The sequence below is a fragment of the Solanum dulcamara genome, chromosome 1, assembly GCF_947179165.1.
Source record: "Solanum dulcamara chromosome 1, daSolDulc1.2, whole genome shotgun sequence".
Classification (NCBI taxonomy): Eukaryota; Viridiplantae; Streptophyta; class Magnoliopsida; order Solanales; family Solanaceae; genus Solanum; species Solanum dulcamara.
Genome location: NC_077237.1, coordinates 66,360,751 through 66,372,962, shown reverse-complemented (window position 1 = coordinate 66,372,962; position 12,212 = coordinate 66,360,751). Strand labels below are relative to the sequence as shown.

General features: G+C 35.4%; 1 non-coding gene across 1 annotated transcript; it reads right to left on the bottom strand.

Moving 5' to 3' along the window:
* Positions 1-970: 970 nt before the first annotated feature.
* Positions 971-1,077, bottom strand: LOC129903964 (small nucleolar RNA R71). The gene has a single exon (XR_008770333.1). It is a non-coding gene; the product is annotated as a small nucleolar RNA R71 (small nucleolar RNA).
* Between the last annotated feature and the right edge of the window lie 11,135 nt (positions 1,078-12,212).

The following is a 12,212-nucleotide window of genomic DNA, read 5'->3' as shown; positions in this document are numbered from 1 at the left end:
TCCTTGGTTCCATGGTTTAGGACTTTCCATGTTTGTGGGGTCTTGCAACGGGGGTCTTGCAATGTGCTATAACCGTGGAATTCATTCTTCATTTGATTAAAATCCAAGTAATTATTGAATCACTTTTAATATTATTTTTAATAGGTTCAATTTAGACACAACAAAACTCAACTATTTGCAACACACATAAATAATTTATTTCATTGTGAAGTTAGCAAGTGCCTAATTAAATTACTTTAGGTTCCATAATCCAGCTCTAAAAAGATTCACTTTACTACTTGTGAGACCGCATAAACTTTCGTGTGCTTTTGTAGCAACAAATTTTTGGCGTCATTTCCGGGGACTTTAAATTTGGAAATTATTTCTTTTAGAAGTTTCTTTGTTATTTGTGTTAGTGTGAACAACGTGATCTTAGATGTGATTTTTTGCAGGTATCCTTAAAAAAGCACACTGGATAGGACTGGAGAAAGTGTAGAGCCGCTAGCTGAGCTTGAGAGATTTTTATATCAACAAAGGAGGAGAGCGGCTTCTCAATATCCGATACAATAAATCAATTTGAATGATAATCAAGAAGTGCCTGTGGTGGTACCTACAAATATGGCAGCAAGATTTGTTAGGGATATGCCAATCCCTCAAACTACAAATATGGCAGCAAGATTTGTTAGGGATATGGCAATCCCTCAATCCCTCGAACTAAAGCAAAATATGGTGCAACTCTTGCACACTAGTGGTCAATTCACTGGATTGACACATAAGGATCCTCAAGTTCATTGGCAAAATTTCCTGGAGTTCAGTCACACATACACCAACTGGAGTGTTACTGTACTATGTAAAACTAACCTTGTTTCCATTTTCTCTGTTGGGAGAAGTAAGGAGGTGGCTGAAAATGAATACACCAAACTCAATTACTACTTGGGATAATTTAGCCCAAAAGTTTCTGAACAGATTCTTCCCATCAGGGAAGACAACAAAACTACGAAGTGAAATCTTAAGTTTTAAGCAGAAAGCTGGAGAGAATTTGTACCAAGCTTGGGACAGGTTTAAATCTTTACCTATTAGTTGTCCTCACCATCATCAATCTAATAAGGTGTTGGTTCATACCTTCATTGAAGGGTTGGAATCCAATACCAAAATTCTTCTTGACTCTACTGCAGGTTGACAGGCCTTGGAGAAGACCTATGATGAGCTCCATGCCCTACTCAATCGTATAACTCAGGGAAATCCTGAGTGGAATAGAGGGAGCTCTAGACCTGTGGTTCAAAAATAGGCAGGTATGCTTGAAATTGATGTAGTGACAACATTAATAGCTCAAATTTCAGTAATGCATAATATGATGAACACACAATTCAACAACTTAACATTGGGGAAACAACAAGCTCCAGTAAATGTAGTACAACAGCATACAACATGGTGTGAGGTATGTAGTAGAAGTGAGCATCTATCTAAATATTAGTGAGCCAATCCGGAATTGATAAATTTTGTAGGTAATGCACAAAGGGGTGAAGGCCAGCAAAACTATAGTAACACTTACAACCCAGTTAAAGGAACCACCCTACTTTCTCTTGAGGTGGGAGTCAGCAAAATTGGCACCAAGGGAAATCTCAACACAGACCTCAAGGAGGAGGACAACATTATAATCAACAAGGCCAGGGTAGCCAGCAAGCAGGAAGTTCAGGAAATATGAGTGTGGAAGACATTTAAAAAACTCGTGGCTGACCATGCTAAGTTAGACGTTGAGGTTCATCAATACAAGTTCATAACTCAAAATTTAGAGAAGCAGGTTGGACAGCTAGTTAGTGCTCAAAACCCTCGCCAGCAAAGTGGTCTGCCAGGTCCTACTGACCCAAATCTCAAGCAGGTAAATATTGTAAGTACCCGAAGTAGTCGCCCATTAGTTGAGTGTGCTCCGTAAAGCAAAGTTAGTAAGGGTAAAGATAAAGAAACGATCGTTGAAGCAAGTGAACCTAGATTGCCAAAAGCTTACTAGGAACCAAAAGCAAAACCATCTCCTCCATTTCCACAAAACTTCAAAAATAAAAAAGAGGAGGAGTGTTTTGAGAAGTTCATAGACATGTTGAAACAGGTACAAATTAACTTATCTTTAATTGATATTTTGTAGGGTATTTCAAAATATGCTAAGTATGTCAAAAAATATAGTGGCCAAAAAGAGTAAGATGGAAGAATATGAGACAATAGCACTTACTGAAGAGTGTAGTTCAAGAATTTTGAATAAATTCAAACTCCCAGCTAAGCAAAAAGACCGGGGAGTTTCACAGTGCAGGTAACCATTGGTAAGTGCAGCAATGGTAGAGGTCTCTATGATTTGGGTGCAAGTATAAACCTTAATTCCCAGATCTATGCTTAAGAAATTAGACTTGGGAGAACTTAAATTGACCACAATTTTATTGCAATTTGTTGATCGTTCTGTGTCTAGGCCAGATGGTATCATTGAGGATGTGTTGGTTCAAGTGGGATTCCTTATTTTCCCTGTAGACATTGTGGTTATATATTTTGAGCCATACCTAGAGGTCCCTTTCATATTGGGATACCCATTCTTAGAAATAAAAGGAGCACTAATTGATGTATCTACATGTAGATTAACCATGAGGGCACATGACAAGGTCAAGGTATTTGATGTCTATCAAGCATTGAAATTGATCGTGGTTTATGAGGGGTTGTCTGCAATAACTGTAATTGATGAGGAAGTGGTAGTTCAATGTGTATTAGTAAAATCCCCTTAGAAGAGTGTTAGTGGGTCAAGATATTGAAAGTGACGTGGAAGCAAGGAGTTACCTAGCGTGTTAGACATTCTGAACGTAAGTATGTGGAAGAAGAATGTGGAACCGCTAGACAGAGTATTGTGTCCTACACCCAAACCATCCTTAGAGGAATCTTCTAAATTGGAGTTGAAGCCACTTCCAACCTATCTCATGTATGCTTTTCTTTGTATTAAAAATGCTTTACCTATGATCTTTTCTTCTTCGTTGTCTGAAGTGCAGGTCACATAAGCTCTAAAGGTGCTAAAAAGGTGCAGGAAAGAAATAGAATGGAAGATGGATGATCTAAATGGGATTAACCTGGCTTTATACATGCACATGATCTTCATGGAAGAAGGGCATAAGTCAAGTGCACAACCATAAAGCAGACTAAATTTTGTCATGAAGGATGTAGTAAGAAAAGAGATAATCAAATGGCTAGATACAGGAATTATATACCCTATTTTAGATAGCAAGTGGGTAATCTCAGTCCAGTGTGTACCAAAAAAGGGTGAGATGAATGTGATAACAAATGAAAAAAATGAGTTAATCCCCATCAAAGCAGTCACTGGATGGCATATTTGCATGGACTATAGGAAGTTGAATGATGCCATAAGAAAACACCACTACCCAGTCTCATTCATTGATCAGATATTACATAGGTTGGCTGGAAAAGAATACTATTTCTTCCTGGATGGGTATTTAGGCTATAATTATATCACCATTGTGCCGGAGGACCAGGAAAAGACTACTTTCACATGCCCTTATGGGACATATGCCTTCAAGCATATGACATTTGGATTATGCAATGCTTCTGCCACATTTCACAGATGCATGATGGTAATCTTCCACGATATGGTGGAAGATTTTGTAGAAATTTTTATGGATGACTTCTCAGTCTTTGGGGAATCTTTTGTTCTTTGTTTGAAAAACTTGGATAAGGTCTTAGCAAGATGTGAGGATACCAATCATGTCCTAAACTGTGGAAACTGTCATTTTTTGATAAAGGAGGAGATTGTGTTAGGCCATAAAGTTTTTCCCACCCTAACGCTATCTTCCTTATTAGTGAACCGAAGGGCATGGAGATTAATGTGGGCGTTGTTATAAATTCCACTATTTAGAAGTCGAGAGTACATAGGGGCAGAGGTTATGCCCTTTGAGTCTTAATTACGTTACTGTGCCGATTAGCAGGGGTACCTAAGGAGCCATTTGACTACATGGTCACTACTGAGCCCTTTAACGTTACAAAGATTAAGGGGGTAGATACCATTTATGGGCCCACCCTCACTTCAAATGAGAGGACTAAGCGTGATGAGATGATTATGGCTCGTATGTATGGTTTGGATATGCTCCAACACCGGATAGGGTGTTTCCCATCCATCGAGGCTAAACTACTCGAGGTGGAAAACTAGTATTCCCTCCATGACCATGCTAAAGCTTCACTTGGCATAGGGCCTGACTTCTTTGAGCTGACTTATTATGACTTCACAACTGATGAGGACTAAAGGCGGATCGGTTCTGATGTGGAATTGGATTTCGAGGCAGATGAGGCTCCACCCTTGGCCCTTATGAATCCAAACAATGCAAAGGGAATAGAAAAGTAAATAAGGCGATCTCCCACTTCACTCCTTATTTATGCTTTTATTGTGTTACTGTATCACCCCCTAAAAATGTTATATATGACATTTCAATTCTCGATGAAAATAATATCTTTTATGTATTTTGGGTATAACTTTTAATAGGATAGTCTAAATTAGGTGATTCAAATTTGTGAATAACCTGAACATCATTACCTACAACTTTTGTGAATACGATATTTTAAGTTTCGGAGATTAAGTAGGTCAAATAAATTAATTATTGCAAGATATAGCGCTATGACCAAATGGAGTATTTGTAGAAAAAAATCATATCTCTATGTAGGATTCTCCAAATTAGTTGAGTCTTGAACGACATTAAAGTAGACTTCTAGAAAAACAATTCATATTAAGATACCAAATCCTAACGAGGAAGTTATCTATTTCAAACACGGCTCCGAAAAAGGGTATTCCATTAAAAGAAGGTTTATCTCACCAACCATGAAAAGATCTAGATCCATTTAACATCACCCATGATATCAATAGTCCTCCATTTGACATCACCCATGACATCACAATTTTCTATTAAATTTGTAATTTTTTCTTTATAATTATTTTAATTATTCTTAGGTCCCTCCTTCACACCTATAAATACCCATCTTATTTCATCAAGCTTTCTCAAGCAACTCTTCTCTCTATACACTTCTTTACTCATTCTCAAATTATAATTTTAATTCTTAGTAGTGTAGAAATACTATTCCAGTGATTCATATACTTCGGGTAGTACAAAAAAGGTTCCAGCGAGGAGAAAAGACTAGAATTCAAGAGTGTTCAGTAAGTCCTTCGATTATGAGCAAAACTTTAGATTCCAGCTATGTAAGGCTTTAATGAGAGTATTCCTTCCACTCTCATGCCTAAAGTATTTTAATTATATAATAAATTATTTTTATTTTCATTAAGCTTTACTCTAAGCTATGTGGGCGTTTATCCATGGGTTCTTCCAACCATGTAGTTCAAAAACTCTTTCAATTAAATCTCTTGATTTTAAGTAATATTTTTTATGGGTAATTCTTATTTTTACTTAACAGCATGAAATATGGTAAAACTAATGATTATTGTTCTATTTTCATGCAACATGATTTCATATGTATGAATTGATGGTTTGCAAGTAATTTCTCTATATATCTCTTTAAAGGTTCTTGAAATTCATGGTGGGTTGTTTAAAGCATGATTTTTAATTAATGGATTTCAAAGTATATATGCATATTTATTTACATATATGTTTGCAAGTTGAAGTGATTTGAATCCACCTAGTTTTACTATATTTTCAATAAAGTTTGATCTGAAAGCTTTGACTTCAAATAAATATTATGAAAGCAATATCTATGATCAAAAGGGAGTCTTATGAAATAAAAAAAATGATGAAATGATATGAATGATGGATTCTTTATGCAATAAGGACAATTCTTGCATATTTGAATCACCAAATATTTTAATGAGCTATTCTACCGAATATGATGTTTTGAATTCTCAAGCTATATGCTATGAATATTTTGAAGTATTAAATTATTCTGTGGGATTGACTTAGCACCGAATGGGGCATTGAGGTGAAATTCGGTAAGGGAATCCTAGTAGCAACCCTTGTATCATTAACTATGTGCCAACATAAGAGCCCTTGTACGATTAGGCTAGTGGATCCATGAAAGCCCTTATAGTTAAAGTTAAAGAAATAAATGAAGTTGACGGAGTTCTACCCGGCAAGTAATCTCCCCAGCCAACATAGGGGGTTATGTTGGATTTCATGTAATAGCTCGCATAGTCTTAAATATCGTATATGGTCATTTTCCCACAAAATGAATGTTTTAAAGGATATCTATATGATTGATTATGCATGATTGCATTATGTTTCATATTACATAAATATTTTTATGTTTCCTCAATGTTCATGCATGCTTACAAACTTAGTATATTCAGAGTACTAACGCATACTCTTTTGCCTATATGATATCACCATGTAGGGACTGGTGCTCCTCCTCATTCTCCTCCATATGGTTAGTTGAGATTTTATTTGAAGACTACTTTTGCTGAGTTCCCATATTTCGAGAACAATACTCTTTTATCTGTCTAACTTATGATATGTTGAGATCTTTAGACACTTACTATGACATTTCTTTGTATTATGATTGAGGGTGATCTAGGAACTTGTCTTAGCCCCGTTAAATCTAAAAGTTATAAGTATTATTGGACATATGTAAGTTGAAAATTTTCTATTATAATTTCTGCTTGCTTATTTATTGTCATTACCTATGAAAGGCTAAAAGAATAGAGGCTTGTTTGAGGTAATTTTGGGTTCCTCATTCGCCATGTCATGTCTAGGCCCTAGGCTTGGGTCATGATAGTTGCACTAAGGACAGTTCTTATGTTTTAAGTGTGGGGTGGGGGATGCATATTTACTTCTATAAATATTCTATCTTGTTTGAGTTGTATTGTTTGGTTTGTTATTTTTGGTTCCACGATATTTGTTTTTGGTTATTTGGCCGCGGCTAGTCCCTTTGAATCGTATAAAAAAATTAGAGTGTTGTAGAAGTAAGTAGAAGTCGTAGTTGAGTGACGTTTCCTGATGATGGATGGATGACGACCATCCTAAGGGAATTCATCGTTAATTTATTTTGTGAGGTATTTTGCTAGACTACATGATTGCGTAAGTAGAAAATGAAATGGTTGAAAGCATGAAATCAATGGCAGTAGCTAAGTTGAAACACCTAAAGCTCTTTTGTTAGACTTTGAGTATGCAAGCTTAATTTTGAATTCAAGTAAATGTTGGGTTGAAATTTCATAAGAGTTGTCATTCTTGAATTAAGCATGTACCATGTAAGTGAGGTTGATTCTATAATTCTTGTTGTTTTTTGATTGCTAGAACTTGCCTGGTGTGTGTGTAGCAAAAAGAAAAGGAGTTTAGAGTTTAGGGAAAGAATCTAGACATTTCTTTGGTAGCCTCATTTTAAACCACTTGTGATAACCACCTTGATGTAAATCCATAGTTAACCCCTTTTGAACCTTAGACTTGTTTCTTTGGTAGCCTTGTTTGAAGCTTATTCCCTTTTTTTCTTGAGATCTTAAATTTGATCCAAAAAGTCCAAGCATTTTAGGAAGGAGAAAGTGAAAGAATAGGGAAGTCACAAGCTCTGCAACCAAGTGAATAACCATTGGTGCGTGAGAGATGAATTCTTGTTGTTAGGGAGTGAAAAAAAGAGAAAAATGTACGGAAATAAATAAAACCATTGTATGGTTGAAAGAAGAAAAAAAATTTAAAAATAAAAAGAACTCCCTAACGCAAGTAGTAAGTGCTTAAAAATAAAGGGGCAAACTTAAAAAAAAAAGAGGTAAGAGTGAGGTTGTGAAAAATGTGCTTAAAATGAAAAGATGTAGTGTATTAAAGCGATTGGGAACTAGTCACTATTCATATCCAAAAATAGTACCTACCCGTCCCCTAGCCTACATTACAACCCAAAAAGTCTTAAGTGATCCTTAACTCTTAGCTACCTTAAATGAGTTGCATATTACACTAAGGACAAACCTATGTTTATCTTGAGTAACTTGTGATTTTGTTTGGGAGAGTGAGCGAACTTTGCTTAATACCCATTGTTGTTGCATTGAATATAACTTTGAGAGAATACGGGTAAATCTTTCTTGGTAAGGGCACATGTCTAATGAAGGAGTGGTAATTCGACATGAGTTTTGACTTAACAAATCATATGAGTTTGATTCATTATAGAGTCAACTCTTAAGTTTAGGTTGTGTTGGATTACTTAGTCAGGCGAACAAAGTTAAACATGCCTGTGAAATGTAAACTATTTGTGCAATCGCTGTGGTTTGGTAGGACTGTCTTATGTAAATTGTTTTCAGTATTACATGTATAATATTTGGAGTTTGTTCGAGGATGAACAAAACTATAAGTATGGGGTGGTGATCTTGGGTGCATTTATTCGCCTAATAGCCAACATAAATGATATTTGTAGTCAATTTTGAGAATGAATTCCTAAAGTTTAGTTCATTTTTAGAGTATTTGTGGGTTATTTTTGCTAACCAACATGATTAAACACTTTTAGGCTAAACAAAGAGAAATGAAACTTAAAAAGGGCATCTTGATGAAAGTGAAGCTTGAAGATGAAGTTGGGAACGAAAGTGAAGAAATTATGTTGTGAAGGAATGCCTCTGCATTACGGATTTTTCTACAGGGATTGAGGCATGATTTTGGATTAATTATTTGGTGAAACAATTGATTCCACATCACAGACCTGACTGATGCTAAAAGGAAATTCGCCAAGAAGAGTAAAGTGAGATATTATACAGTGAAAAAACAAGGCTGCGTTGCAGACTTCAGTACAACTAATAAGCCTTCATGTTTTTCAAGGACATAAATAACATACTTGTATTTTTTTTATTATTCATTCATTTTTTATTCGAAGTTTTCACGAACGGGAGTGAAGGAAGAACTTCTATAGGGTTACTTTTTTCCTTTTGTTTCATTTTAATCTACTTTTTAATGCCATTAATTATTTCTATGATTGTAATCAAGACTATGAGTGGCTAAATTCCCTTATTCTAGGGTTTTAGCCACAAGATTATGGTTTGATATGATTTGCTTTGGTTGAAAATGGGTCTTGTGCATGATTACTTCTATATTCCTGCTTCTAGTATTTTAATATTTGATCACCATTGGAATACATTTATTGTCTACTTGGCACTTGGAAGACGGATAGGGGATAGAATATTAGAATATAGGGAACATATTTGTTCTAGAATTGCCTAGGATAATTTGTGTATAGGATGCCCGTGACAGATATCGATATACCATATTTAGTTATTAGACAGGATGATAGGATTAATGCATCTTTGTTGGTTCATGCTTATCCTCTCAATGATGTAGTTATGATGCCAACAAAGGTACGCAATTAGTGGTCGAATTAGAGATAACAAAACTCAACTCTTTGCAACACACACAAGTAACTTAGTTTATTGTTAAGTTAGCAATTGCCTAATTAAAGTCCTTTGGGTTTGATAATCCGGCTCTGAAAAGAGTCACTTTACTACTTGTTAGACCGCTTTCACTTGCGTGTACTTTGGTAGCAACACAAAGCATTAATTTCCTCCTACGTAGCTGAAAGACAATGAGGTGAGTTTAGTGCTTCGTTAGTAGTTTTTGGTTCTCTCAGAATTTCTTCTTTGTTATTTGCAACAAGTGATAGGCGATATCCATTTGCCATATGTCTATTGATCATGTGATGTTCTTGTGGTGCAGGAGGTGGATCAATTGAAGCAGCTGGATGCATTATAGTATTTCCAGATAGTTGGGTCTAATCTATATTCCATCTTGAAAGGTCAACTTTTAGATGTATCCCTTGTATGCTAGTCATAGATATAGTTATAGGAAGTGGTGGTGCATCACATTCGTCCTTCTATAGAACCTGATCCTTACCACCATTGTCTGGATCAACACTTTCAACCTATTCCATGCTACCATTGTCTGATTCTGTATCTGAGGAGTTTGGAGTACTATCATTACCAACAGGTATACGTGTTCTTATGTGGTCAGTGACATTATCATCAGGAACTTGTATATTAGGATTATCATGCACTTCCACTAAGTTAGGAACATCATGTGCCTATAGTTTAGAGAAAAATTCAAAAACGTATCTAGATGAGGTGAGATTTTGGCTAACCTTGAACAGAGTAAAGGGTGGGCTAAGAGCTTTTTATAAGGGGTCTTTTTTCAACAATATACCCCAGGCTCACCTAGATCCTATTTCTCTTCTAGATGGCGCCTGCTAAAATGAGTATTTAAGGCTGCCCTTTCATACCTTACAATGAGTATATTAGATTTCTATAATATTTGGCTTTACTGTGTTTACAGGGTTCTGAGATTTCTTTTAGTTTGTATAAAAAAGACCTTTGGTATAAACAACATTATAGCTCTATATTAAATGATGATAAAAGTGTGACTTGAAGGCACAAAGGGTAATGTGTTTTCATCAAAGACAACATGTCTAGACACATACACTCTCTTTGCTGACGGATGATAACATTTGTAACATTTATGCAAACTATTGTATCCCATGAACACACAAGGATAAGTCTTTGGGCTGAACTTGCTACTACTCTTGATATATAGGAAACACCTACAACCAAACACCTTTAGGATATTGTAATCAGGTTGCTCACCATATAACTTGATGAATGGATTCACCATCTTTAAGACTGAGGAGGGTAGTCTTTAATGAGAAATACTGAAGCAAAAACGGCCTCAACCCATAGAAACAAAGGAAGATTAGCATAGGGTAGAAGAGTTAAACTAGTCTCAATAATATGCCTATGTTTTCTTTCTGAAACTTCATTTTGTTCAGGTGTGTTAGGATATGAAATATGCCTGACAATACAATAATCTTTCAAATATTTAATGAAGTATGTTTTGATGAATTCCCCACCTCCATCATCCTGGAATATCTTAATCTCTTTAGAAAACTGTTTTCCACATTTTCTAAAATTTGAGAAATAATTCAAATAAGTCAGACTTCTTTTTCAATGGATAAACCTAGGTATACCTTGTGTTCTCATTGGCAAACACTAAATAATATCTCATATGCTGAGAAGATTCAACAGGAGTAGATCCCCATAAATTACTATGTATTTTTAATAAAGTTTCCTTCTCAATTTTATTCCTAAAGCCAAATGAAAGTTTACAACTTTTGCCCAATTAATAACTAGAACAAACAACATGAATTTTACTCCAACTACTAACATTTATGCAAATATTACTACTCAAAACCTTTAAAGACTTCAAACTAGGATGTCCTAATCTATTCTACCACATATTGTCTGATGTGTTCTAATTGTGTGTTGCAGTCAAAGCATGAAGGTTGTTATCTTCCAAAGCATATAGTCCCCTTTTCTTAGATCCCTTGGCCAATAGTGTCCTTGACTTCTTGTCCTTTACACAAAGTTAGTTCATCAAATTCAAGGGTGTAAAATTATCCTTTGCAATCTTATTAACTGAGAGTAGATTCTTAGAAATCTTTGGAACTACAAGAACTTCTTGTAATTTTAGACATGATTTAGTTATATTTCTTTGATGACCCTCCAGTTCATTTTCTTCTCAATGCCTTCTTTTCATCATTTAAAATATTTATGTAGTGACCCCAAGTCACTTGTACTATTTGGTACTTACTATTTGATTGCCTAGTCATTTGTTTGGGTTTTATGTCTGTTTTCTCATTTTAGCGCTTTTGAAACTTGAAAAATTGACATTAGTCAAAATATCGGGTTAACGACCTCAGAATGAAATTCTGATGGTTTTATCAGCTCCAGAATTGCCAAATTAGGATAGTAGCATGATTGGTTTGAGTATCAAGGTAATCGATATGAGTTTAGAGTCATTTGTTTGGGTTTTATGTCCGTTTTCTCATTTTAGCGCTTTTGAAACTTGAAAAATTGACATTAGTCAAAATATCGGGTTAACGACCTCAGAATGAAATTCTGATGGTTTTATCAGCTCCAGAATTGCCAAATTATGATAGTAGCATGATTGGTTTGAGTATCAAGGTAATCGATATGAGTTTAGAGTCATTTGGCATTTTAGCCTTTGAAATTTTGCCTAAGGTTGACTGTAGTCAAAATTCTTGGAAAATGCACTCGGATAAAAATTCTATCAATGCGGTTAGTTTTAAAATATCGAGTTTGGTCTAGAATGACCCTCTATTCACTTTTCAAGGCTTCTAGTCTAATCCCGAGCCCCGTTGTGAAAGTTAACTAAAAATGGCACTTGGGTGTAGGACCCACTTTTAGTCAAAATGAGCTCATACGGAAATTCCAACTGCGCCATTGA